Source organism: Melospiza georgiana, chromosome Z, assembly GCF_028018845.1.
Source record: "Melospiza georgiana isolate bMelGeo1 chromosome Z, bMelGeo1.pri, whole genome shotgun sequence".
Lineage (NCBI taxonomy): Eukaryota > Metazoa > Chordata > Aves > Passeriformes > Passerellidae > Melospiza > Melospiza georgiana.
In genome coordinates this window covers 40,000,188-40,027,966 of record NC_080465.1, presented here as the reverse complement: position 1 = coordinate 40,027,966, position 27,779 = coordinate 40,000,188, and the positions used below count along the sequence as shown (strand labels likewise).

The 27,779-nt window shown below is 42.7% G+C and overlaps 1 protein-coding gene across 2 annotated transcripts in view; it reads left to right on the top strand.

The window, feature by feature from the left end:
- Positions 1–27,779, top strand: part of KANK1 (KN motif and ankyrin repeat domains 1) — a 129,771-nt gene that overhangs the window by 7,689 nt on the left and 94,303 nt on the right. The window contains exon 2 of one of the 2 annotated variants that reach the window (XM_058044338.1): positions 24,974–25,106. The exons of the other annotated variant lie outside the window; for it this stretch is intronic. The gene's annotated coding sequence lies outside the window, so the exon portion shown is untranslated. The remainder of the gene's footprint in view (positions 1–24,973; positions 25,107–27,779) is intronic. 2 annotated transcript variants of the gene reach the window in all.

Sequence of the window (27,779 nt, the reverse complement as noted above, 5' to 3'; positions counted from 1 at the left end):
TGTACAGTCTAGCAACCAAAGATGGCTTGCAACAGAAAATTCAGGCTTGCTGAATGAAAAGCAGTTGTTGCTACTCAGTTTTGAAGCTGCTTCACAATGAACTTAATAGAAAGGTAAGTTTTGAAGTTGCTCTAAACTCTGTTCATAATACCTAGTTTTGCACAAATACACCAAAAAAGAGAGCGGGGGGGAATCCAAACCAAACAGTGAAATGCTAGATTTCCTGAATAGGGGAGACAGGTTTTGGTGTTTTTTCTTCCATTTTTTAAGGCATTGAAAGTCATTTGGCTCTTTTCAGGTGTTCAGTTTGGATTTACAGGAATGTGATTAGAATTAAGCTGCCTTGTGGTATTTTTTTTTAAACCACGCTTCACATTTTTCAATTAATAACTTCACTTTTAAAACAATAGTCTTTTTCCAAGATTAATCTTAATACTCAGAAAATGCAATACAAGAAGAGATTTTTTTTTTTTTAGCTTAAGTTCCGTTCCTTCCTGACATGTGGGGCTGAACTTGTTCTTAAACTTTCAAGTTGCTGCTTTCTTGTTTTTTTTTCTGATAATAAGCTCTTGAAGGGTTTTCTTTCCTCAGATGAATGCTTGTCTTACTGTGGCATCACTCACCATTTTCTCAACTTACATTTTACCAGCAGCCTTCTCAGGCAGCTTTCTGTCCATAACAAGTCAGTAACATTCGAAGAGAAGATATAATCACCTGCAAGACCAAGGTGAAATCTCTCTGAAACAAAGAGGTGCTGAAAATTATGTAGGCATGGTCAGCTGCAGTTTATGTATCTTGTCAGCATCGTTTAACTGGGCTGACAAACTTGATGAATGCTTCTTACTTTGTTCTTGTAGTGTTTGTTATGGGCTGTTTTATGCATGGGGGTTTTTTGAGTAGACAAGGGTTCCGATGTGTGTAGTGGAAGTTGCCATGGTCCTGATTCCATCTGTGATTTAGCACTGAGTCTTTGTCTCCTTTGTGTTTTTCTTGCTGTTTCTCATCCCATAACTACTGCTGCTTGTGCCCACTGCCCACTAAGCAGTGTAGCAGGATCACATAAACGAAAATACTAGTGGCTGCCGGGAGCCTTCTCACTGAGGAAATTTAAGGAAAACAAGCCCCTCTTTGTATCTGTACACACATCATGACTGTCACGAGTTATGTGGTAGGCGTGCTGAGGAGATGCAGTCGGTGCTCACTCAGAGACCCAGCACTGGAGGTGCATGTCCTGGGAGGCTGCTGCTCCAGCCAGACAGGCAGTGCCCAGTCACTTAGTGGCTGGGCTGGGATGTGGGGATCAAGAAAATGTGGTCAAAATAAAGGGGAGTTCTTCAAGAATCTTATAAATAAACAACTGACAGAATATTGTTCACATTGTAAGGGGTTGTTGGTTCTGGTTGAAGCAGACTTCAGAGGGTTTCAGGGCTGTTACCTGTAGCAGTTCCATCTTTTCAGCAATTCCATCCCATCATAGCCTGGGGCAGAGAAGCTTTGTGCAAGTACAGCTGAATATTAAATCTCTGGCTCAGGAAGCGTTAGGTGCATGGATTTATTAGTCTTAATGCTGGTATATTTTTCATGCCCACAACTAGCCAAAAAACCAGGATGGCGTGCAGTTTGTTTCAAGTGGTAGAGATTAATGACATTTTTATTGCAAAGCTACATTTGTAGTTTTGTTTCACAAGCGCAGGGTGACTGGGACAGGAAGGGACCTTTGTTGGTTCACAGCCTGTAGTTGAGCCTTTTGACCCCTCCACAGACCGCCTCTCGCTTAAAAGGAGCCCTACAACTCCTCAGCAACCCCAGCTGCCTCTTGGTCTTCTTGTGTTGTTCCCCTGGAAGCCCCTCCCATCCCTCTCTCCAGCAAAGCCCCCTGGCCCCCAGTCCGCATTGCTCGCATTCCCGAGCTCTGCCGTGCTCGCAGTGGGATGAGGGAGGTGGCTAAGCTGGTCCTCTGCTCTGGCTGGAAAACCACTGTTGTGAAAGCAGCCTGCCTGCTCCTGTCCTCCCTTTATATCCATCAGAGCCCCCCTGCCCGCATAGCTCACATTCCTGAGCCGAATTTCATTTGGGATGGTGTTTCGCTTTGGATGCTGTTCCTGCTTGGTAAAACAAGTTTCCTTGTAGCTACATCTTCATGGAAGAGCAGCAGTTTATGTCCCCCTGTTTAACACACTTGGTGGCTGTTCTGGATGGTACACCAAGGTCTCTTTGGTGACTGCAAGTGAATGAGATGGCAGATGCAGCAGTGAGGAGCCAGAGGTTCGGTTGTGCACAGGCTGAAGGAGAATGTTGGGGTCCTGGAGGAGACACCACTGGAGCTGATGTCTGTGACTCTTGTGGAGGGACAAAGTTTCATTGTAATGTCAATTAAAAGACTTTTCCTCCCCACCTCTTCCTCCAAGCGCCTTGCTAATTTGCATCACAAAAGTGAGCCAGGGTTGTCTCCTGACTTTGTTTCAGAAAATAACAATTGTCTTAACTCTGAGTGAAAATGACAGGATTTATGGGCTGCTTTATGCATGCTGGTGCATTCAAGTATAACTGTTAATTGAACTGCCTAATATTCTTTTACCACAATGTCCAGTTACAGCTAGTCTTTCATCAGTGCTGAGAGAGTCTCATTGCAAGGAGGAGGACTGTCTGGCCTGTGATACTGGTGTTGCCCTGTGGAAGAACCAGCTGGGTATGTAAGGCACTTTCCTGCACATCCTGTCTTCAGAAACAGTGGGCTGTTTCCCATGTTTTACTACTGCCAGAGATTCCTTGAGAAATAAAAAATAGCTATAATGTATTTGTACCCAGCTAGGAGCACTAACAATTTTCTGTCAGCCAACAGCCATTTGTATCTATATTAAAGCTTAGTCAAGCTGGCTTTGTTGGAGCTGGAGCATCTCATCACTTTGATTTCAGTGCAGAAATTGTCAAGACACAAGGCTGCCCTGACATTCCTGTATAAAGCGCCCAGTGTATATGTACCACAGGTCAGAAGCAGTAGTTACTCCATATGTGCTTTTTTTCTTTCTATTGATCTCTGGACCTTTGTCTAAAACCTAGAGTATTACAGAGACTGCAGGAGGGGCCAGAGTAAGGCGTGGGGTATGTATTCTGTATTGCTCCAAGATTCATGTCTGTGCTGTGTTGCAAAATTGTCCTGTTTATTGCTCTTGCTCTGAATAGAAACACCTTTTGTGGCTGGCTAAACTTCGGAAAAGCATTAGGCCCAAGGAGGAACATTTTCCTTCCTATGTCAAATAAAATCCTCCCTTGGACCAATGCTTGAATAGTTAGGTTGAGCTGTGTTTGGCTTGTCAAAATCCAGCTATTTTCTTGCCAAAACTGAGGTAAGCTCCAGATAGAACTTAACATGTGCTCTTTCTCAGTGAATTACTCACATAAAAGCACTTGCTAAACCATGTCTAGACTGCAAAGACCTGGATTTGGCTGAATCTAATTAAAGCAATGGTGGCTTTCAGGTACAGATTTAACTGCAGTATGTTATCCTGGCTTTTGCTAGAAGGATGCTGACCATGGCTGAAGTGGTTTTGACTTGAATACGGAGGTAAATTCAAGTCAGATACCTTTGAACTGGTACTTCTGCCCACCTGCTTAGCCTGCCACAAAGAGAACATCATGTGCCCAGAGTAGGATAGCCAAGCAGGTCAGGGTGATATGGGTTTCAGCACAGTCTTCTCAGAAAAATTGAAATCAACTTCCTGCTGGTTTTGGAAAATTAGGTGAATAATTCTGAGAGTTACCAGAAAGTTTCTGACTGCATTGCAGAGATATGAAGAGTCTTAAAATATCCTGCTAGAAATACTGGATTTGATACAGGATGTTACAAGATGTTAGATGCACAGCACTAACTAGTCCATGCTGGCCAGCCTAAGCTTGTGAGTTTATTGCCCATCTGTGCCCATTGCCTCATCTTAACTCAGGTTGATTACCAGCTGCTTATTGATTAAGAGGGATTAGGGGAGTCCTGGATGTCTAACACAGCTGGTTTCTCCCATTTCTGAGTAAGTCACTGAGTGGAAGTTGTGGTATTGCCTGTGGATCCCTCCCTGGAGCTGTTCTGGAGTACAAAGAAGCATAATGTAACTCCTGGCTTCTGATAGTTCTACCTCGTGGCCTTGAATGTTTGCCCAGACATGTCTGTGAAGCATCTTGGCTGTTCTCATGCTTTTGCTATTCCTCTGTCTCAGCTCTCTGGACTCCTTTTATTTCCTGTAGCTTTTCTATCTAGCATGCACTTTGTTCAGTGCCCATCAAGTCATGCCTGTTCCTCCTCTTTCATCCTGCCCCTGAATGCTTGCTCTGTTCAAAGTCTCTAAGACAATACAGAAAAGGGGTGTCACCATGAAGAAAATGGAAGAAATAAAAGAGAGAAGTGAAAGAGCTGTCTCTGACAGAATTCAGGCTCTGCTGTCTAATCTGACAAGTATAACTTTTTCTTGAGAAACTGTCCTTTGCTTCACATTTTCAGCCTGTCATCAAATTTCTGCTAGTTTTGAACTTTGTCTCATGAGGCTGTTGCAGGAGCAGGAGTAATGAGCCAGCAGTGCAATTCCTTTTCTTGTCCTTAGAAGTGGAGGGGGGAAAAAAAAAGATTCAGCTGCCTCTCTCTGTAACACAGCAGCAGTGGGTGACTGCCATGACTTTTTAGGCTGTTGCAGTCTTACAAAATGTTCTGCTTTGGAAATGAAAAAAGAAGATATACTGGACTGTTCTTAGTACCAAGTTCAAGGCTCAGCATTGCAAAGAAAGTTTGTGTAGCTAATTAAAGATATACAAACTACTTCTTGGCAGTGTGCAGAGAGAACTTTTTCTGGTAAGGAATGTTGGCATGACCTTGCCTTGTCCCTGAGTGTCTGAGAACTTGCATTTTTGTCGTCTTCTCAGCAGAACGCAACCTGGGATAAACCTAGGATAGTGGCTAGGGGTCACAGCACAGATGTGCCATGCTTGCTGTAGTGAGCTCTCCTGTTTGCAGCTGGATAGTGGGGGCTGTGGATTAGCCACCTCACTGCCTTCTCCTCTGGCCATGGGCTGTGACCCATGCTCTTTTAAGCTCTTCCTGCTTGCTGCAGGAATCTGGTGTTTTCATAGCTGTGAACACTCTTCTAGGCTGATTTTTATGTATGATTTTTTTTAACAGATCTCTTGATTTCCTTTCACTGTTAATATGCTAATTCACAGCTGGTTGTAAGAAGACTGAATACGTTCCTGGTCAAGAATAGCCCCAGTCTGTGTTGGCAATATTCCTATGTATGAATTACATTTTGCTGCTGTGAAAAGAAGGCTGTTGTGCTGTATGATTGATTTGCAATTCATCTTGCATGGCCCAGTCAGGACTCAAGTTGGATGGTGCTGATGGATGATGTGATTAGTGCTGATGTTGAAGATGGAGTTACAGGCAAAGAGGTTCCTGGTTTCATGGTTTCTTACCATGAAAAAAGGGGTGGTATTTGTCTTGCTATACTGATATGCTGAGCTTCTCTCTGATGTCTAGGAAGTCTCCATTAGATCCATCCATTTCCTTAATCCCTTCTTGAAAACTTCATTTTACATCATGACTTTTTTTTTTTTTTTTTTCTTCAGAACAGAGGAAAACCCTCCTTACTTTTGTCTTGCTGTCTATTGGAAGTGACAGAAATTGCATCAAAGCCTGGATGGGGTTTTTTTAGATGAGTTTGTATTCCCTACGGCTCTGGCATTTATCAGCCCTTGTTCATGATGGAAGTTGCAGGTCATTGAGATGTTTTAACTCCTGACCTAATAGCATGTGAGTGTTTGCTGTTGCCCAGTTTGCTCAATTCCCTGTTTGGTCAGCAGCCGGGGAGCTGCTGGGAGCCTGGCTGGCCTTGGCTCCAGGTCACTCACAGAGCTGGCGAGCTGAGCCGGAGCCGCTCAGCTGAAATGCTGTCAGTGCGCTCAGCCCAGGCAGGGCGGGATGGCACACTCTGTCCCCTCTGGGGGACAAGGGTGGTGTGAGTGCCCAGCGCACGCTGCGGGAGCCGAGAGGCTGAGCCTGCCGTGGAAGCTGCTGCTGCTGCAGAGCACTGCGGTCCCCATACCTGTTTCCTTGTGGTTGCTGAAGGGTAATTGTCAACAGCCGTTTCCCACTTTCTTTGTAGATCTTTCTTTGGTGTTCCTCTTAACCCAGATTTTTCGTTCAGCTTGCCAGTTACTTATAACTCCTAATTCTGGTTTAATGACTTTTTTGTGTCTGGGGATTGTACTTTATTTGCATCACAACAGAGCCCTATGAAAGGCTTGCAGTAATGTCAGCCTTAGATCTGGTGTTAGGCAGTTCAAAGTGCCAGGCATGAGTTTTATCAAGTTGGTCCCTTTGTGCTTCGAAATTTGAAGATACTGATCTTGTTGGAAGTAGACAGGTGGCAGGTCGAGCAGCACATCTGAGAGTTGCCTGCCGAGAAAATTTGTTTTAATGAGAAAGAATGGAAAAGTAGCATGTCTGTCACAAGGAGAGATTTCAGGAGTTCAGTTGTATGACATCACTAGTAAAAGTAAGTTAATAAACACCAATATACTAAGAGCATCTAAAGAGTTAGTCAGTCTCTTATTTTGTGTATTATGGCCTATTGATTTAATGAGACTACAGAACCGATTTCTCAAAGCCTGGTAATAAAACACATCAGTTAAAATGAGCCTGAAGTTTGGATGAAATTATTTAGATTTGTGGACTGTTTCTTTCAACACCTTGGATTATTAATGTTTGGGTTTTGTTTGTTGTTTTTTTTTTTTTTTTTTAATTAGGAATTCATCATACCAGAACTATGTAGCAAAATATGCTTCTAATCTGCAACCCCCCAAGCTGCATTTCTTTTTAATTGCCAAATGTTCTATTTGCCAGTAGAAGCATGGGAAAATATTAATAACTGAGAGACTATCTGATGAAGAATGTTGAAAGAAGTCTGCTAGCATCAGGACTTTTTTTTATGGTTAGGAGTACAATGAATGCTTCATTTTAGTAGGAAAAAAGGAGATACTACTAAACCTCAGCTCTGCCTTCACTTTTCCCAGCTGTGACTCAGATCTTTGTTAAGCTCATATTTTGTTTTTGTCTCACTCAGCTCAGTCGAGTGGGTCATTGCATTTGGAAATGTTTACGTTTCTAAACATCCTTTGGAGAGCAAAGCAAAAAAAGCCAAACCAGAAAACTCTTCTAACACACAACACCCCCAGCTGTAGTACATCCAACAAGTTTTGCAATACTTCAGTACTGCCAGAGTGTCCTGCAGTTGCTTGCTTTCCTTTTGATGAGTTTTAATGGATCCCTGTTCTGTTAGCTTGCTTCAGATAGGCAGCAAGAGAAGGAATTGCCTTTCCAGAAGGAACTTCTTGCATGCTGTGAATGCAAATAGACCGTTTGTTCCCCTCCCACCACCTAAATCTTTCCTCCCAGGCTTTGTGGGATTTAGTGCCAGCTCACAACACAAGTGTGACAGCTGGTTAGTGTCCAAAGTCCTTTTTGTTGTTTCAGCTTTAATCAGGAAATGATTTGTCAGAGGATCAAAGCACTCTTGGGTGAATTAACTTTTTTTTTGCCAAACTGTAGCTTCGATGGATATGTAAATATTGTCTGATTTTTATTGGGACGGAGTGATCCTTGCACAGGAGTGATTTTTGGCTCTAACCCGAATAAAACTGGGGTTGACACTGCTAATTTTACAGAGCAGCCTGCATGGACTGTTATAGATCTATTTTGAAATAGATCAGGTGTGCCAGTAAGTTGCATGCAGGTGGCAGAAGGTCTCTTAGCTCCTCTCCTGATACAATTCTGAAAGCAGCGAACAAACTTCCAGTGTTGACAGTGACTCCTCCCTTTGTCTCTTCTTTTGCCTTTGTTTCTGAAAGCCGCTTGGCACTGTGTTGGCCTTTGGAGGCTTTGTGACTCTATGGAGATGTGACTTCTCCTGTGTGCTGCTCTGAGGGCTTCTGGGAATTGCAGGGTTTACAGGTGGTCGTTGTGCCATGCAAAAATGCAGTGAAGTAAGAACCCCAGGGAGGGCTTGACAGTGCTCACAGCTTGTGTGTCTGTGTGTTTGCAAATATTTTATTGGCAATGCCATGCTGTGAGAGTAGAGTGAGAGAAAGGTGAGATCCTGTGCCTGGGATTCCTTTGTTCCCTAGACCACAGGTAGGGTGCTGTTGTTGGGACAGGTGTGTACGTGTCTGCGCAGGTGCCAGTGCTGGTGGGAGAAGCATGAGCTGCAGGCACAGATGGAGGTGGTCTTCAGCTAGGCAATGTGTTCTGTGAGGAAATAAAGCTGAGTAAAGTTGTGTTGATGCCTGAGGAGAAGATGGGAGGGGGCAGGTCAGGGTGCAAGGCAGTGAGGTACTGGCTGGGTAACATCACTCTTCAGAAGCTTTTACAAGGAGGTTTCTTGAGGGTGAGGGGTGGTGATTCCTTTTGTCCATGAGAGCATACAGCTCTGGATGACTATTCAACAAACAGTCCCAATATGAAGGATGGACACATTCTCCTAAATATTTGGGAACCAATTGGATTTTTTTCCTATAAAAATTGTATTTGGGTGAAACATACCCAAAAAGCAAGTTACACATTCTTTTCCTGCTCTCTGATTTGAAGTACCACATTTCTCAATCACCCCAAAGTAGTTCTCCATCCCAAATGTGGGGAACACATGCCCTCCCTGGGCAGGAAGGCCAGGCCTTGCTCTCCAGAAACAAATGGATGATGCATTGCATGGTGGCTCAAATGCCAGCATCTCTCAGGCACCTACCTGACACCTCTTCTTGATTCCATATGGAAGCAAAGGAAGGCACGGAAATCTGGTGTGGCAAACCCTGTTCTGCTGCCTGCAGTGCCTTTGGGGATGTGAATGGCTTGTGCTGCAGCACTGTGTAGCTTGAAGGAGGGGGGGTTGTGCTCTGGAGAAGAAGAAAATCGGTGATACATGGTGAACTCTGGGCTATTGAGTGCGTGTCTGTCTGGTACACCTGAGGGCGAAATGGAAAGAAATGCGTGGTGTCAGGATGCCTGATGGATGTGAAAAGAGTTGGATCCAAGCACACAGAAAAGACGTAAAGTGAGATGTTAATGAGTAACAAGCTGAGTCATCTTGCAACAGCTTGCAATGCCAAGTAGAGATGTACACATCATGAAAGGAAGGAATGTGCCCAACTGTGTTTATTCCAAGTACAGAAGGACTCGCCCTCATTCTTACACTCAAACCCGGGGCATTTTATTGCTTTTGAGAAGAGCTAACAGGATGTAATAGTAAATGTGTCCCTATGCGTTTTGTTCTCTGTAATGTTCTTCAGACGGAATAGCCTTGGTGTGAAATTGCCTGGTAATCAACCAGAGGGCAGCTGCTCACCCAGCCTATGTTCTGGACATCAGTGTTCTTGATCCAGCCTGCTGCATCTTCAGGGTCTTTTAAATGACCTCTTCCTGATTTCTTGTCCAAAGAAGGGCTTCAAGCCAGCCAGTTTGTCAGAAAAGAGCTTGAAGAGAGGGACTCATTTGCCTAGAGTGATGTATCTTCTAAGGAAAGTCTCTCCCTTAAAAGGAAAGAAAGCAGAACAAATAGTCTTCCTGTTGTTTGCCCAGAACAAAGTCTGTTTTGTTTCAAGGAAGTACCTGGTCATTGACATTTTCATTTTCTAATTGTTGGCTTTGAATTGCTCACCTGAGACTGAGCTGCAGGTGTCTTCAGGTTCAAACGAAGCAGAGCATTCTTGCTTCTCAAATTTCAATGAAATTTGTGTGCTGTAAGACCAGAAACTATAATCTTTTTTTTTTTTTTTTTTCCCAGGGAAAAATAGGTGACTGAAATTGCTGTGTGGGTGGGTATAAAGCAAAGGGTGAGGACAAAGGGATAAAAAATTTGCGTGAGAAAGCACAGCTGGCTAAGCTGCACATCTCCAGTGCATTGAGCTCTGTGTATCTAGAGGGTGATAACACAAAATAAAAAGATTGTTTCCATTGCCTATGTTTGTCCAATTGGCCTGTTGCCCAGCTGTACTCAGGCAGTTGTGAAGATGTGGTCTGGGTGCTCCTGCTTCGCTCTGGGTAAAGCAAAGATGAAGAGAAGTAGTGCTGGGAGCTACTGATGAAAAGGGCAATGAGATTAGAGGTGCTTTGGGTGTGGCACAAATTTATAGCTTGTCCTTTCTCATTAAAAAAATAAACAAAAAATAATAGTTTAGGAAACTCTATGATTTTTGTCCTGGCTAAAATCAGGGAAATCTCAGTCATAAACAGAATGAAAAGGAGAAACATATGTTGGATGAATGAAACATATGTTCAGGCAGGTGTGTGTTTTACTTACATTTTTAATGGTTGTGGTGTCCCTTTGCTACTCTAAAATGCTGCAGCTGAGTGCAGATGTTTTGGAGAATACTTGACTTCTGGATGTATCTGCCTAATGAAAGCCCAGAGTTTTGACCTTTGCTATTGGTACTTCTATTATTTGTGTTGTGCTGGTGCTAACAGAGCAGTCTTTGCAGAATGCTTGTGATCCATAGTGTGAAAAGTGTGCTTAACTGTTTTTGTGGAGTGTTTTTCCATTGTTTCTTCTGTGCGGCTCATGTCTTGTTTTAGTGCTATATCCAAGCAGCTTTTTTAAGCCTTTGATCCAAGATAACTGACACTTAAGAGTCTGGCTTCCTTGGTTTAAAAGTATGTTAGCTACCCATGTCTGAAACTGGCATGTCACTTGCAACTGCATTCTGGTCCTGCTCTTACAGCAAGGCATCTCTACCCTGTTACAACTTGTTCAGAAATAGTTTATTTCAGGGAAACTTGTTCAGCTAAGAGATATGAGATCTCCTCTCATTATACGTTTGAAAGCATCTATGCCTTTGGCATGCTGACCTCCCACCAAACTCGCTGTGCACGGTAAGTTAGTGCCCTGAAAATTAGTCAGGAAACAGCAATGGTGTTTTACTTTCACTCTTTCACACTGCCGATAGAGAAAATCTAGAGATGATTGTGTCTTTTTAATGTCATTTTTCAAAACAAGTGAAGCCAGTTCTTAAAATGCTGTCAAGTGTTCATTTGTAGGCAGGCATGCACTCTGCAGCTAGAAGCCTGGGTGAGGAGGAATTAATTAGCAGCCTTCTTGCTAGGTGGTGTCCTCTTTCACTGTTCTCAGATTGCAGAGGGTAAGGATGAGAAAAAAGCCTACCTGATTATCTCTTTTCTTGATTTCATGTTGGCCCACCCCAGACAGTTTATGCCAAGCATTCTGGGTAGAGTTCAGTTAAAGTTTCCACCAGACAGGGCCTTTGCAGAGCTGAGTGTTGCCATTCCCACCTTGCACACTCTGCCTGTCCGTGCTGTCCTTTGACTGCTGCAGTCCTTGTCAGCAGTCCTTGTCAGTCACTGCTGGGAGGTGCTGGGGACTAAGGGCATGGCTGCTGCAGTATGAAGGGTGAGAATCAGCATTGTCACTGCAGGCTGCAGCTTTGCCTGTGCCCATGAGGTTTCACCAGGGCTAAAAAACCCAACACTTTCTCCAAACCCTCGCTGTCTGTGTAGAACTTCAGTGTTACAGCCAGAAGTCGCCTTTCCCTTGGCTTCGTTTTGTTCACTAAACATTGCTCTAGGAAAGCAAGTCTTTAATCACTGTTTTGATAAGCATGGATATTTGTTGAGAATAAAACATGAAAGTAAATATGTTAGCCTTTTCCCACCTACACAGTAAAAATGAAATTCCTGCAACTACCTTTAGAAAATCAACTTTTCCCTTACACTTGTGGTAGAAGCTGTTTTGTGGCAGCGTGTCTTTGAGTGTATCTACATGTTCCCCCTTTACCTCCCTGAAATTTGTTGGTACTATTGTTGCAGGGGTTTTTTTGTTTATAGTATGGCTATATTAGCACTGTAGCCGGGTACAGGCTGCTGCTCTTGACCCCTGGTGTTTCTGTGAAGGTCACAATGGAGGAGCTGGAATTCCTGCCTTAATTACATTGCAGCAGAATATCCATGCTGGTTTTCCCAAAAGATTAACAGAATGATGCTGCACGGCTTTGAAATGTGATCTCAGAGCATCTAGCTCTCAGGACAGCTTCTTTCATGTTTAACACATGCATGGATTTTGTGTATTTTTAAGTGACTAATTACTACTCCTTGGAGTAAAATGTGAATGGTAGTTTATCACCCTGGTTGTTTGCTATTGCTTTTGTCTTTCTCACCAGAAGCCTTCCGTGCTCTCCTGTGAAGTAGCAGGGAAGAGTGAGACTTTTTTGTCCTGGTAGCTAAACTGCAGCTATTATGCAGATGCTGTAATGTACAGTAAGGTACAACTTTACAAGTTTTAAGAATAAATACACAAAAAATTGTCCAGTGGTTAGGCTTGATAGACTGCAGAGATGCCTGCAGAACTGCAGCAAAACTGAAGGCACAGATGTTGCTGTTCTAGGAAAGCTTGCTAGAGAGGACTCTGTGCCTTTCCGTCCTTATATATAGCTTGGCTCCCAGAGCAAGTAGATTCTTTGCTTCAATCCAGCTATGCTGTGAAATGTGGTATCAAAGTATCTGCTCTATTGTGAGCAATTGGTTTATTGGTCATTGGCCCTGGCATGGCCAACAAAGCAGGGACATTTTGTAGGTGCCCCTGCTTCATGCAGTGTCTGTGGTTTTCTCTGTGTTTGTGGTCTGGGAGGTGCCAGAGTACCTCAGGATGATTTGTATTTATGATTTGTCTTAACTTCTGTATGCTGAGAGCACTTCCAAACTGGACTGCACCTCCAGGGAAAATATGAACATATCTGTTTTCACTGATGTTTCCCCTCAAAGCAGCTTAGTCTCCAATCATTCTGGAAATAGTCTCTCTTTTAATAATGATAAAAGGCTCTTTCCCTCTTTCTTTCAGAACTTAGGTATTGAGAAGGAAGACTGGAACACTTGTTTATGCACCTGAATTACCCCTCCTTCCTTTTACCCCAAATCTTCATGTGCCTACAGACAGACTATACATGGCAACATTTTTTTGGGTGGAAGCCCTCAATAATACTGGGGTTTTTTCTGTCACTGCTGATGAAAGTGTCATGAAGGCACTCGCTGCAGGGCAGAGCAGGGAGATGTTAATGTTTCTAGTGTGTGCTCCAGATGTTTATGCAATGTGCCTAAGCTTGCTGTGGAATACAAAATATTTGTGAAAGGCCCCCAGGTCTATCCATGGATAAGCTATTGGTCCAGGTTTTCTGAACAAAGCAGGAGAGAGAGCTTAACTGATAAGCTCTAATTAGCTCTGTTCTCTAGCAGCTCTTTCCCAGGAGAATGACTTGGGGATGGTTGTTATCAAATGACTTTGAAACTGGAAAACCATAATGTTGACTTTTCCCTTTATTTGTATTTACTGGAATAGCAAATACTGAAACAGACTGGAGAAATTCCTTCTCTTAAACAGTGGCAATTAAATTATTGCAACGAGCATTTGATGCAAACTCAGATCTTTGTTCTGTTTCTCTCTTTACCACAAGCCACTTTTGTTTGACTCAAAGCATTTTCATTGCATACCTCAGACCTTTTGAATAGACGTTTTAGGTAATGCTTAAGATGGTCACTTTGTTATCTTTAATTATTTTGTAGTTTATGACGGAGATGGAGAGAATCTTCAAAATAAAGCTGTCCACATTTTTTGTCGGTGTGTAAGAAAGTACACGGGTGTTACACTCTGTATAAACCATTGTTTGCAAAAGCATATTTAAAACTTAGCAAAAAAATCTCCAGCAAGATTCTGGTTATATGGTCAAAACAACCTAACACTGGCCAGTTTTCATTATCTTGAGATTTCAAATACATGTGGAAAATACTGTACTGAAATTTTACTTTCTATGAGGTTGCTGTGGCAGCTTGCATTCCCTGATATACTTGGTTGTTCTGCATAAAGGGAAAACACATTGTTGATACTACAAAATCTGACTTAAAATATCAAGAGGTGCTTCACTGTGTGCATTGCTATGATTTCCAAAGTTTTGGAAGTATAAAATGATGAAAAAGAGCAGAGATGATGAACAAGATGCAGGGAGCTGGACTGCTTGAAAAACAAAACAGAAGAATGCTTCCAGAATTATTCATGTATAATTGCTGGAACAGTGTTCCAGATGCATGCATTGTCCCTAACGCCTAAGGAATTAGCTGAAATGAACACCTTGTATTACACATGTATTTGTGCAAGCACCAGGAGTTAAATGGCCTGAATCAAGAACACTGGAAGTTCCATCGTAGGCAAGGAGTTAGTCAGGTCAGTTGCCCAGAACAGCATCATGTAGATGTTGGTATCAAAATAAGTTCTGAGCCAGCTGTTTCAGAATAGTTATAGGTATTGCTGCATCTCCCTTGGTCAGGAGTGCAGCTAGATCTTGACTTTGAGGAGTATGAGAACTTAGCTAGAGAAGAGTGCTATTTGACATATGTGTGCAGTTCTTCTGTCTTGTGAACAGCATTTTTGCTCTCTTCAAAAAAATTGCATTTTGTGTTGCTAGCCTTAAAAAGTACTGGAAACCCTTAAAGTACGGAAAATGTTGTACATTTCACAGCTCCAGCTGTGAATATTAGTTTGTCATATTTCATTTTTCTTGGTGGTGGCTCTGCCACCCAGAACTTGAAAGGTGATTGCTGCTTTATCCTTGAAGGGAAGACAAGGCTATATAGAGGGGACACTCTGTGTGCTTGGTGTGAAGGGGGAGCTGCCATCAGCATAGGCAGCCATGATGCAAGAAGTGTATGCCTCTGGAGTCAGGAACAAGCATGGTCTCTTTTCTTCATGCTTCATCTGCCTGTTTACCTTCGAGTGGGTTTTTAACCCACCCAGCCCTGTGGATTGGTTCTGCCAAAGGTCCTTGCGTTTGCTGAGGAGCAGGCAGGCAATACACAGGTGTGAAGCATCACCCTCCAGAGACGGATGGATGGTGAATGATGGGATGTGGTTGGTGCTACAGCAGGCATCCTTAGAAGTGCCACATGAATGGGTTTGTGGGGTTGAAGGAAAACAAAATTACAGTATTATCAGTGGTGGAGTAGAAAGCTCAAAATTCATGGTTTAGCCTGCTGAAGTCTTGGTTTGGATTTGGCAGCATTGATGCTTTATCTAGGTAACATAAGCACAGTTAAGTCCAGAGAAAATTTCTCTGGCCCTAAGAAATTTTGTTCTCCTGAGACCTCATGAAAAATTTTCATAATTGATGGTTGGGATATGATCTAAGCCTGGTGACTTTTCCATTCATATTGGTTTACGGATGAAAGAATGTGTGGCGAATACCCAGAGTAATTATGCATGTTTCTAATGTTTCAGCTTGAATAATACCGCCCACCTTCCCAGAGAGGTCAAGTTACTGTTTCAGGCATTGCAGTTAAATAATGTACCGTGTGCCAGAGAGAAACGGTAGACCAACAGCCCTGTAAGTTTTTAATACAGATTTTTTTCTCTTTCAGGAAATAGTGAAATCAGATCAGGTTTGTGTCACTGGGTAGGTTTTGGATTTACAATCTAATGGACTATTTAAAATATATCTAAATGGGAAAGTACTTGTGGCTTGAAGTGGTGATTTGTTTTTGAACAGCAGTACTTAATGTCGAAGGAGTATTAAAGTGTGTGTGTGTGTGTGTGCCTGGTCGGTGTCTCTTTATGGTGCACTAATTGTCTGCAAACTGCTGCAGCAACACAGACAGTCCCACACAAGTCAAATTCTGCCTGGCAGAAATGGTGGTGGGACGACAATTAAGTTGCTGGTGATTTTTCATCCATGGTGACCCACAATACCTGCAAGTATGCTGAGATGTTAAAACAGCATTGCAAAGCTTGTTTCATCTGCATTTCCATTCTGTGCTCTGCCTTCCCTGCCTTTTGCTGGCTGCCCTCGCAAATGGGAGCATACAGCTTTTCAGACAGAATTGGTTGAGGTTCACATTGCTTAGTGACCTTCATGTTTCATGCACTGTGTGGGTAGATGGAACTTTTGCATGTAGGTGACATTTTTAGCAGTTCGAGAAACATACAGTGACAATCACACTGTGCATACATGTTTTCCACAATCTACTTTGAAAGATTTTGTTAGACTACAGCCTTAATGTCTGTGAGCTGGAGAATGAAAATCTAGCATTTAAGGTTTTGGAGAGGGGCAGTGGTGTTGTGTATGTGGAGAGAGAGAGTGTATTAATATTGTAAGGAGAGACTCGCTACTTATTTTTTAGAGGAAAGGACAGGAATATTAGTGGATAAGAGGCTGGACCTGCCCCAGCCATGGCACTGCCAGCCCAGAGAGCCACACGTGTCCTGGGCTGCATCCAGAGCAGGGTGGGCAGCAGGGCAGGGAGGGGATTCTGCCCCTCTGCTCTGCTCTGCTGAGACCCCACCTGCAGGGCTGCATCAGCTCTGGGCTCCCAGCATAGGAAGGACAGGGAGATGTTGCAGTGAGTCCAGAGGAGGGACACTAAGGTACTTAGAGGGATGGAGCACCTGTCCTATGAGGAAAAGCTGAAAGAATTGGGATTGTTCAGCCTGGAAAAGAGAAGGCTTTGGGGTGATGTAATTGCTGCCTTTCAGTATCTGAAGGGAGCCTGCAAGAAAGATGGAGGGGGATTTTTTTACAAGAGCATGTAGCAACAGGATGGGGGTAATGGATTAAAACTGAAAGAAGGTAGGTTTGCATTAGATATTAGGAAAAAATTCTTTACTGTTGGGGGTGGGGGTAAGACACTGGAACAGATTGCCCAGAAAAGTTGTGGATGTCCCATCCCTGGAAATGTTCAGGGCCAAGCTGATTAGGGCTTGGAGCAAGCTGGTCTAGTGAAAGGTGTTCCTGTTCATGGCAGGGGGATTGGAACTAGATATCTTTAATGTCCCTTCCAAGCCAAACCATTTTATGACTCCAAAAATATTGCCATTTGTGTATGCTGCCTTTAGTAGAGTTCCTAATCAATGCCATTGCTGAATATGCAAGCCATGCTAAGTTTTGGAAGAGAAGAACATCCTGACCACTGCTACCTGTGTCCTACTTCTCCTCCCCTTGTCTTCCTTATGTTAGGACAAGCTGCTTTGTTTCCTAGGGACACTGACAAATGTCTTACCTTGACTGGGTTTGAAGTGTAATTGGGGAAAGCTGTTCTGTTGAGAGCTGGTGGTAGAACTCTGGGGAATAATCTGTCCTTTTCCTTGGAGGCCTTTTGCTGGCTGCATATACTTGGTTATTTAATTTTCCTGGTTATTGAATAGTTGGAAGTGATTTTTTTGTCTACAATCTCTCATGTAAAATTTCTGGTTTACTCTGTCTGGAACACAGTGCTCTTGAAGGCATAGGAACATACAGTAGTTATTCTGGATTAGTTTGCTTCACAGGAGGTAAATTCAGAATGATCTTATTTTTAGCTGTTTTTCAAGGAATTGATTCAGAACATCTGATGAAACAGCTGTCATATCTGCTTTTTTTTCTTTTCTGTACAAGGGAAACAGTATTGCCATGACAATGGCCCTGAGTGATTCAGAACTTTTGAGGATCCTTTTCATTGAAGTCTGCTGCAGTGAGGAGTGTGCTACCCAACAGCACTGTGCAGCCTGGGATTCATAAATTCATCGTGTTTTCAGAGCTTTAGGCTGAAAATATGATGGAGCCTTTTTTTCTCATCTTGGTTCAGTGTCATAACTTCCACAGAGCTATTACCAGGAGTGTGTGGACAGTGTTGAGGATTATTACCAAACAGTGCTGGACTTTAAACAGTAGTCCACCACAGCCCTTCCAAAATTCCCATCCTTTAGTAATATAAACTTTAGAATATCACTGGGAAGATGGTAATAAGATCTGCTTTAAAATCCTGAAATGGAACTACGTAACATGCATATGGGAAGCCCAAGCTGCAAAGAAGTGACCTGGTCCAGGGTTTGACTTGGTGCCAGAGGAAGATGTGAGCTCTGTTGTTGATTTTCATTCTGACTCAAAGTCTTAGGATGTTGCCTGTCCCTAATTAAGGGGAGCTTCAGCCTTTAGGCCTAGATATGGAGATGGATACATGAGGGACAGGAATTCCCTAAGATGCAGGTTCTTGGCATGCTTCTAGCTAGCATGACCAGCTGCCTATTGTTAGCTATAGCTGTGTCGCACCTAGGAAAATGTGTAGTGATTACTGACCTTTGGGGAATGTTTTCATATTCTGTGAGGATGGGGAAACTGTACAAAGAGGAGTTTTTACAGATATTTGCTTTTCTCACTTGAAATCTAGGAACTAAACATTTTTGGGAGTCATAAAGATTATTAGTGTTTCAGATCTGCTGCTCCTGGAGATAATATCTATCAATTCTATATCTTTAACTGAATTTTAAAGGGTAAGATATCTAGTGAAATATCTTCTGCCTTTTAAAAGTTTCCAGGCCCTTTTCCCTCCCTTCCTCTCCTTGTCCAGCTGAGATGGGAACAGAGGAGTAAGGAAGTGACTCTCCTCAGGAGCATCATGTGTCTCACCTGGAACAAGGCAAGCAAGATAGTGTTTTATGATCCCTTTCAGTTTCATTCCCCACCTTTGCAGTTCCTTTTCATTGCAAGACAAAAGAAATACCTTCATGCCCTTTCCTAATCTCTGCTTGCCTTCAGGAAGCAAGCACAGTTTCATCATGTCTGTTGTTGCTTATCAGCATAATTTATGATATGGTGATGTAAACAAGCAAAGGATACAACTGCATAAGGCATGCAGTACAGGATATAATTGGTGTATGAAGGAAAGTTAAAAAGAGAAGATAGGTAGCTGAGGGTCTTTCCAGTTTTCCTTCTTTCTTGAATCACTTTTTTAGGTAACTTCACATCAGTGCTTCTGTTGTGACACCCTCTTCTCCCTCCACTCCTTGCCTAATGTCAAGTATCCCATCTGAACTGGCCTTGTTAAACACATCCTGCTTTGGAGCCATAGAAAATTCACTATGTTTTTAATCTGGACTAATTTGGTAGCTTAGTTTTGCAGTCAGAGAACAAAGAATTATGTCTGCAGGCCCATTGGCATGTGTGGGGAAAAAAAATCCTCACAAACAAAATTTGGGTGTGTTAATGACTTTATCTCCTCAGTCACTGGGTGTGAATGCCTGTATAAGTGAAGTCCAAGACTAGCAGTGTCCCTGCAGATGGGAGAAAGGAAAATCCTGGGTGAATTCTAGCACAGTCAGTGAGGCTACATCTGTGGCAGCAGCCTTGGCTGCTGTATGTTTTGCTTCTCTCCCCAGTTCTGGTTAAGACTCAGATCTCTGTCTGCCAGCTGAAGCTCTCCATTGCAGTGGTTGTTGCATCATGGTATTTTTTGTCCTGCCAAGCAAAGGGCTCCTCTCAGAAAGCCTGGTGTGAACTCAACAGTTTCTGTAGGGAAGGTTCTGGAGGAGGGAGTGGGACATGTATCTGACCTCTGATTGTCCACGGAATGCTGAGTTAACTTCACCTGACATGGCAGCTAAAGCTATTACGATTCAGCACACGTTTGTATGGCTTGCTGGGTTTTGTCACCACCTTGACTAGCCATTGTTGTTTGGAGACTGAGGTGTTCACCTATATTGCCACTTTTACTGTGTATCATTCACAATCAGCCTGTGGGTAAAAAAAAATATTTTGAAGGGGAGAGCCTTTTATTAGGCAGTGTTAAACTCAGATGTACACCGTATGTTTTGACTACATTTGTGGATATTTTTTAAATGGTTTGAGTAGCACATATGTCTTTTATGGCACCTTTCTATTTTTTCATGAGCTGAAGTATTTGTAAGTGTTAAAACTGCTACTTTAACACCTATTTATCAAGTGCAATTTAATTACTCATAAGTGAATTGTTATGCTTTTTGTAGTGTTTTATTCACCGGTGCTGTATCGGGCAGAATTATTTGAGTATTTGTCCTCTCTGCTGAGAGCATGAAAAGCTCAAGGACTCTTGATACTGTTTAATCAATGTGATTTCTCCGTGTCTCAAGGCAATGCACTCTGCTAGACAGTTGTCCCTGTGCTTTTGCTACAAGAAACAGCTTATGTGCTGAAACCAGTCACCAACTTCTGAACATTATGGTACAAACCCAAGGTGAAGCTGTCTCCTTGTGCTGTGACCTCTGTGCAGAGCTGACAGACATGTGAGAAGCCAGCCTTGCCTGCCAGCTTCTAGGTGAGCTGGTGTATACCATTTACCTGCAACATGAGCCATCTCACTTAAGTAAATCCTGAATTCATGGGACTGTGTTCTGCAGAAGGTCTGCGTCTGTTGAGAGAGACCATAAGAACAGGATTGTCTCGAAAATTACTCATTTTAAAATAAATGTTTGTGGGGAGAAGAAAGAGGGGACAGGACTGGATAGGGACTCTTCAGTATCTGAAATTATCTGTTCTGCATGGCAGTACTTCTCTGACCATGGTTTGTTTGTGCCACGTGGAATGATCCTTCTGTGTCTTTCCTTCTTTATTGTGGACAGGTAGGAGGCTGTGTTCTGCTGCAGGTTGTATTGTGTATCAGGTGTTCACCTTCTCTGTTGCTCTTTGCTTGTTCAAAAACCAGTTCCTATTGGGACAGGTGCTTTAAGGTACTGCTGGGTACATTATTCGTTATTGAATGTGTTTTAACGATTCAAGAGAGGATCAAAGTCCATTTGAAGTACGTGAAGAGCATGTCTTGGTACCAAGAGGTGGCATCGGGTACAGCCGATAAAGTGTTCTGGCTTTAACCCAGGACTTGTTTTATCTCCAGAAAGTTGAAAACAAAGTCACTTTGGCAACAATTTAACTTCTACCCTGCTAACAGGCACTCGATTACCTGCTACTTGGTGCTTATGAAATGGAGAACATTTACACTAGTGCTAGAGGGTTTCTCCTTGGTCCGTTTTAAATCTGTCTGTTAAAATGAGGCATGAATGCCGCAGCTGTTTGGTTGTTGGACAATCACCATTATCATTACACATAGCTACTCTGAGATGCTAACCTGGGCCTTTTCTTCTGGAGCCCAGGATCCTGTCTGTAGGTATACCCTCTCACATTCCTCCTCTTAGCAGCCGAGGATGCTCAGTAATTGCTTGTCGATTATTTTACTGTTTTTCAAGAATTGGTGTGGTGTACAGCTCAATATTGTGTGCTGAAGGTGGTAGATTTCAGTGAAACACACAGCTTCTGAGAGGAAACACCCCTCCATGGAGGGGTCATCTTTGGCGTAAGACTCTTTCGTGTGAAAGAGACTGCTTGGGGTGGGAGGCGGGTGTCCAAATGGCAATACATCAACATTGTGAGATTCCCAAGGCAGAGCAGTCATGTTACTGTGGTGCCCTGCCTGGATTAATTAGTGTCTCTGAAGCGGTAATTAGCATGGTGCTTTGTGCCACCCAGACACAGCCTTAGTTATTTCCTTTAGTAATTACGAGAACTTATGTCAGTGAAATGTACCAAGGCTGAATAGTGCTTTTGACTACTTAAAGGCCTTCCTGTCCCAAAGTGTAGAACATGTTCACCAGGAAATAGTGTCTTCACCACTGAAAATGTTGCATTCAAATTTATTTTTAAAAAATGTCTCCACACTAAGAATGTAACTGCCCCTCTTGTGCTACACAGAACATCTCTATCTGACTTAGCAGTGCTTGTTGGACACAGCATCTGAGGCATATCTCATAAGCAATCTAGGCATGCGCTTGCAGTTGAGGGGGCTGGTGTTTTCTCAGGCCAGCATAAATTCCTCTTTAGATAAGCGAATCAGGCTGCTGTCTGCTGGAGGGAAGTGTGTGCGTTGGAGGAGCATGTGGGCGGAGGTGTTCAACAATGCTAGGATGGAAAAGGAGAGAAGATGGAATACATGTGTTACCCATCTGGTGACTTGTCAGGCTAGTAAAGTACGCTGTGAGACGTGGAGCTTTTGTTAAAAATTGACACCATGTCTTAGGGACCTTAAGGAATATCTGTTGCATAGCAAGTTTAACTTAAATCTAAAATGTTATGAAGGTTGAAACTTTATGTAAAAATTACAACTTTATCAGCAAATGGACTTCTGTTGTATATTCAATATGTCTGCTTAACTGTTTGACCATGTCTGTTTTCATTTCTGCTTTTCTTTCCTTGTGCTTAATACTCAGTTATGCTAATCACTGAGTAAATTTTCTGTCTGGAAATAAAATGAGTGAGGCAGTTTAGAAGAACAATTACTTTTTTATGTGAGATACATACATCTATTTTGTACAGATTAAAATTTTGCTTAGTGTTGCATATATTATTTTAAATACCCATTGTAACAGAATGTTTTCTTATGTTTGGTGTTTTTATTAATACCTGTTAGGTGTGGTTTGTTCTTCCCTTAAGGGAAAAAATGTACCCATTTTTTCAGTGTACTGTTTTTCGTTTTGGTCATGCTTGGATGTGTAGGAGTCAGATGATTGTGTACACATGCATGCTGTGATTTGTTTGGGGTAAAAAGTGAAACAGAAGCATTCTTTCCATCTGGTGTGGAAAACAGTCAGGTACATGATAAGTCTTAGCTCCTGAAGGATTTCTAACTTTCAATCAGACCTCTTTGACAAAAAGGAAGAATTCCCCAACATTGTTACTAGTTCATCTTGAGGCTCAAGCCTTGTCCTGGTTCTAGCCTTTGGAGTTGAACAGTTACTGTGTTTTTAGGCTGATTTGGAACAGGTGTGGGCATAAACTCTCTTCAGCTAAATTGCACAGAGTGTCTGGTAAGGAGTTTATGCTAGCTGTGGGACAATGGGCAGAATGTGACATCTGTTGGAAAAAATAACTCATGAGAAACACCTGAAGGATCTTGACTCCATGGTATAGGGACACATGGCAGCAGGGGTTTGAAAGACAGGCTTTTGTGTCCTTGAGCAGTGGCCCACGGTGTATGACTGTGTATAACTATAACTTTGCAAACTGAACATCTGTGAAGGGCTGTACTGCTTTATAGACAAGTGTAGTGGAGGAGAAGAGCAGTAGCAGTGATTGTGGTACTTCCTATAATCTGTGAATATAGAGCTCCAAGGATGTGATTTGTTTCCTATAATATCAAGTTTCTGTATGCAATTGAAGTCTTCATTATTATGTAAACAGAGATGTTTGTAATTAGCTTAGAATATACCCCCATGGTAAGAAAGGCATTTTTAAGGTATCATGAATAGGTAACTTCCTGTATAGAACATTCATATGTGGTATTCACTTTTACAGAGGGAGACAGAATTCTTTCTCCCAGGATTTTTCCTGGGAAGGCAGTGAGAAGCTCAGAGAAGAAGAGAAAACGATTCTTATCTCTATTTGCTGTTCCTGTTGTTTGGCACATGTGGAACGTGTTATGGAGATTGTTTACCAAAAGTGATTTGGTTATTGGACACTGGTGAAGGTTTTGTTTCCTTGGCCAGTTGGGTCAAAGCTGTGTCCTGATTTTTCTTTAGTAATAGTATTCTTTAGCATAGTATCTTTTTAGTCTGTAGTTTCGTGTAGTATTAGTGTAATATAGTATAGCTTAATAAAGCATTTGCTTATCCTTCTGAAGTCATTGGAGTCAATGCACATTATTCCCTGGCTGGGGGTTCATCTGTTTCTACTATACTCATATTTTACACAAATAGCTAAAATTAAAAGTCAATATATTGAGAAAGTGCCAGAAACAGGAGGGGGAGAGAAGTTGCTTGGGACTTTTGGATTTCTGTGTTTTTAACAAATGTAGGTGTCCAACCTATTTTCCCCCTCCACTCCTCTGAAGGACATGGACCCTTGTAGTTTCCCTTCAAATGCTACTTTTTATTGAAGTTTGTGAGGATAATTAACCCTTACAAGGCTTTTTAAAGGATTTGTAAACAGTGTAGGATTAGAACAATATATTTGTCTGTATAGGCACATTGGCCTATGACGTGCTTTCAATGCTAGATTTTTTTATTAATTTATAATAAAAACTCTGTAATTTTTACCTGATATGATTTGCATGCACTCCATTAAGCTCCCATCTCTATATCTTTACCAACTGGGACAACGGTCACTTATGTTCATACCAATGCTTTAGGGAAGTACTTAACAACTCGGATGATAAGAAGTGTCTTTTACCTGAAAATAATCTTTAAAGCTCTCTAGAGTAACCATGCTCTAGATAAGTTTTTCTGCTGGCCCATCACTCCGTAGCTGTCGGATGTCAAAGTGGCATCCTTGTGCAACTGTGGCACATCAGCACCACCTCAGGGTGCAGCTGTTGGACTGTACTCGTGAGTGGCCCTGAGGCAGGATATCTCAGTGCAAGGAGCCCTGTCCTGTCTGTGTGTGTGTGCCTCTAGTTTTGGGAAGATTGCTCATCTGGAGGATTAAACACACCAAATGGGTCGGAGCTGAAAAACAAGTATCTAAACCTTAGTGGTGGAATATCTCTGCTGAATTGTGGAGGAAAAGAGCTGCCTTATGTGCTGTAGTGGTGCAGGCATTAACTCTGCTGCAGCTTCACTCAGTATGGATTGAGTGCTTGCAAGGTGAGAATTCTGCAAAAAGCCTATCCAGGGGAATAAACCAAGTCCATCTGTAAAATGTTTCTCCTTTTTCTGTAGTTTATATGGTACCTCCATGTGTCTTCCACATACATCAAGATCCTTGCTTATAGTGTGCTAATACTTAGCTCACATGGGCTCCTGATGCATTTCCCCATTCAAACAAATCTGGGTTATAAACGTTTACTGCTGTGTTTCTGTAACTGGTATGGCTGGTGTATCCTGACATGCCTGGAGCTTTGTTTCTGTGCATTCACATGGACTGTTGTTTCAACAAAGGTTTAAATTGGGAAGGCAGGGCAGGGTGACACAGCTATTGCAAGATGCATGCTTTCTCACCATGCTGCTGTAGCCAAAATGTGCTTGAGCATTTTACCTTGGAAACAAAAAATAACTTAGCCTTTCATTTTTGTGGTAATTCCTTCATTCTTCAGCAGCATGGCTCTACCAGGCATCAGCAGCTTGAAGCACAAGATATATTGCACAACATATGGACTAATTGGTGCTTTTAATTTCTCTTCTTGTAGGATAACTCTCAGGTTCCCGAATGTGCTGTCAAATGCTGACACATTGAATTAGCTGAATCTGCTGCATTATTTCTGATGTTTAAAAAGACCTAAAGGAAAGTAGAGACTGGCACTTCTGTTACAGTCTTTTAAGGTAAGATGTTATTTCTTTTGCCAGGGCAGAGGGAAGAAGACGGATTCCACAGGCTGTCCTAGTCCCACCTCTTGGTCTCTAATCAACCTATTGTGGTTTAGTCAAATACAGCCACTTGCTCACTCACTTGCTCGCTCTGATGGGGGAGAGAATCGGAAGAGTAAAAGTGAAGGACTTGTGCATTGAGACAAAGACAGTTTAATATGGAAAGTAAAATGCATGCACAGAAGCAAAGCAAAACAAGGAATTAATTCACCGCTTCCCATGAACAGGCAGGTGTTCAGCCGTCCCAGGCCCCTTCACGCATAAAGATGATTTGGGAAGACAAATGTGATCACTGCAAATGTTCCCTCTTCCTTCTTCATATGCTGAGTGCGATGCCATGTGGTCTGGAATATCACTTTGGTCAGCTGGGGTCATCTGTCCTGGCTGTGTTCCCTCCCAGTTCCTTGTGCACCCCCAGCCTCCTTGCTGGTGATGTGGTATGAGGACCAAAGAAGGCCTTGTCACTATGCATGAACTCAGCAATAACTAAAATGTCCATGTGTTATCAGTCCTGTTACCAGCACAAATCTAAAGCATAGCAATCTAAAGCATAGCTTTAGCATCAGCTATTGTGAGGAAAATGAACTCCACCTTAGTCAAAGTCAGCACAAAACTATATGAATCTGAGGTCTTGTATTGGACCCAGCTAAGCTGTAATTTGTTGATTATAAGCCAATTCACTGGCTTCAGTAAGACAAAATCCATGCAATTTCAAGAAACATCCATGAAGAAACAATTTATTTTCTTTTCCTATATCACTAATTCTATGCAAGTGCTATGCAAGCACTCTGAAGTGCTTGTATATCTTTCCATTCACATGCCTTAGTTCTTCTATCTATGTATTAGAATTATTTAGTAGTAGTGGTCTTCAGTCCCTATAGAATGCCATCAATTCACCACCAGGAAAAACAAGGCTATGAAGCTAAACATGACTGTAGCCAGAAAAGTGATCATTCTGCTTTGACTAGGGCTGCTGCTGTGATCTGTCACTAATTACCCATGTTGTGCATCTTTGGGATTCGTGGTCGCATTATCAGCTGCACTGTAGGGCTGCTGCATTTTCTCAGCAGCACAGCAGAGCAGTCACAGAGCAGACTGACAGTCAGTCAGTGCCAGGGTTATGCTGTGCCCAGTGAGCAGTGTGGCCTCTTACCGCTGCAGAGTTGTTATGGTGACCAGCAGGACAGGGCTATATAGATTTTTTTTTTTCCTCTTTTCTGTGCAAAGACCATGTTAAGAGCAACACTAAAGGGGTGGCCTGAATGAAATCTCTAAGAAAGGAAACCTGGATAAGTAAAGGCTGTGTAAAGGCTCTTTGCTACTGACTGCTGCATTGCCTCAGGTTTGACAGCTGCTGTTTGAAGCGGCAGTTGAATTCTATTTTTATTTACACTTAGTGTCACTGCCTGCCCACCTTATTGCATGTACTGTAATATGCTGCAGAGTTGGATGAGAGGTAAGGCACACCTAAAACTGAACTTCTCTTTTGAAGAAGAAGGATTTCGTTTCTTGACAGTTGTGATTACCTGGCATGGCTAATTGCTTTTCTTCTGCTGATTTTGCAGCTTTAATCAGAGTGTAAACAAACAGTGGAGACAGCTTGTTCGGCTTTTGAGTGTGGAGAGCTTGTTTCACTTTTGACTGTGGAGTAAATGTGGTGCTTACAGGTGTGGACTTGAATTGCTGCCAGCTTATGGGGCAGGTAAAGGGCTCCTGAATCTAGTGATTCCAAAGACATGAGGACACCAGCTGATTTTCCTCAAATTTTGAAGCTGAGTAAGTGTGGAAAAGCAGATCTCCTGCCATTTTTCATTACTCTGTGAACTTCCCATTTAGATGTGGAGGTGTATGTGTAGCTGGAAACACCCGGACTCTACTGACTCTCTGGCTCTGCTATGTAAAAGCACTTCAGAAGGGGGGCAGAGGGTTCTGCAGTAGACAAGCTGCCATGATTGTACACTTCCTCTGTGTACACTTCCTCTGCAGGTCTCATACCAGCACGTTTTGGATTGGCCCTGGGCTCTTGCTCATGAGGCCGTGTCTGTTCCTCCTTGGAGGATGCTGTTCTTCACTTGGGTGTACCTGGGCTCTTGCTCTTCTGGAGATTATTCTTTTACCAGGAAAAGATTAGTGGATTTTATCTTTGCTGGTGGCAAAAAAGTGTTTTGATACAGCAGGAGAAATGCTTAGAACAGGCAAAATAAAAGAACTTTACTGTTGCTGTGACTAGACTGGTTGCAGTTCCTGTGTGGCTGTGTGCTGCAGCCATGTCCTGGCTGTAGAAGCGGACACCCTCAACCAAGCATGGGCTTCTAAATGAAGGAAATGTGTACATATATGCCCAGAGGGGCTCTCAGGTTGCCTTTTCAGACCCCCAGCCCTGCCAGTGCACTGCAGCAGATGTCAGTAACATAGTGCGTCATGGGTGGCCCTGCAAGGTACAGGGTGGGAATTCAGAGGAGGGTGCTGTAGGGAAACACATGCAGAGAGAGAGGAAGAGAGTGCAGAAAGGCTGGAAAATCCAGAGCAGACTTTTAGGGGCTCTCAGGGAGCTGACAATAGGGATGATTACTGACTGCCTCGGAAAGCACAGGAGCACTGAGAAGAGTCCGCTTCTCAGTGACTTGT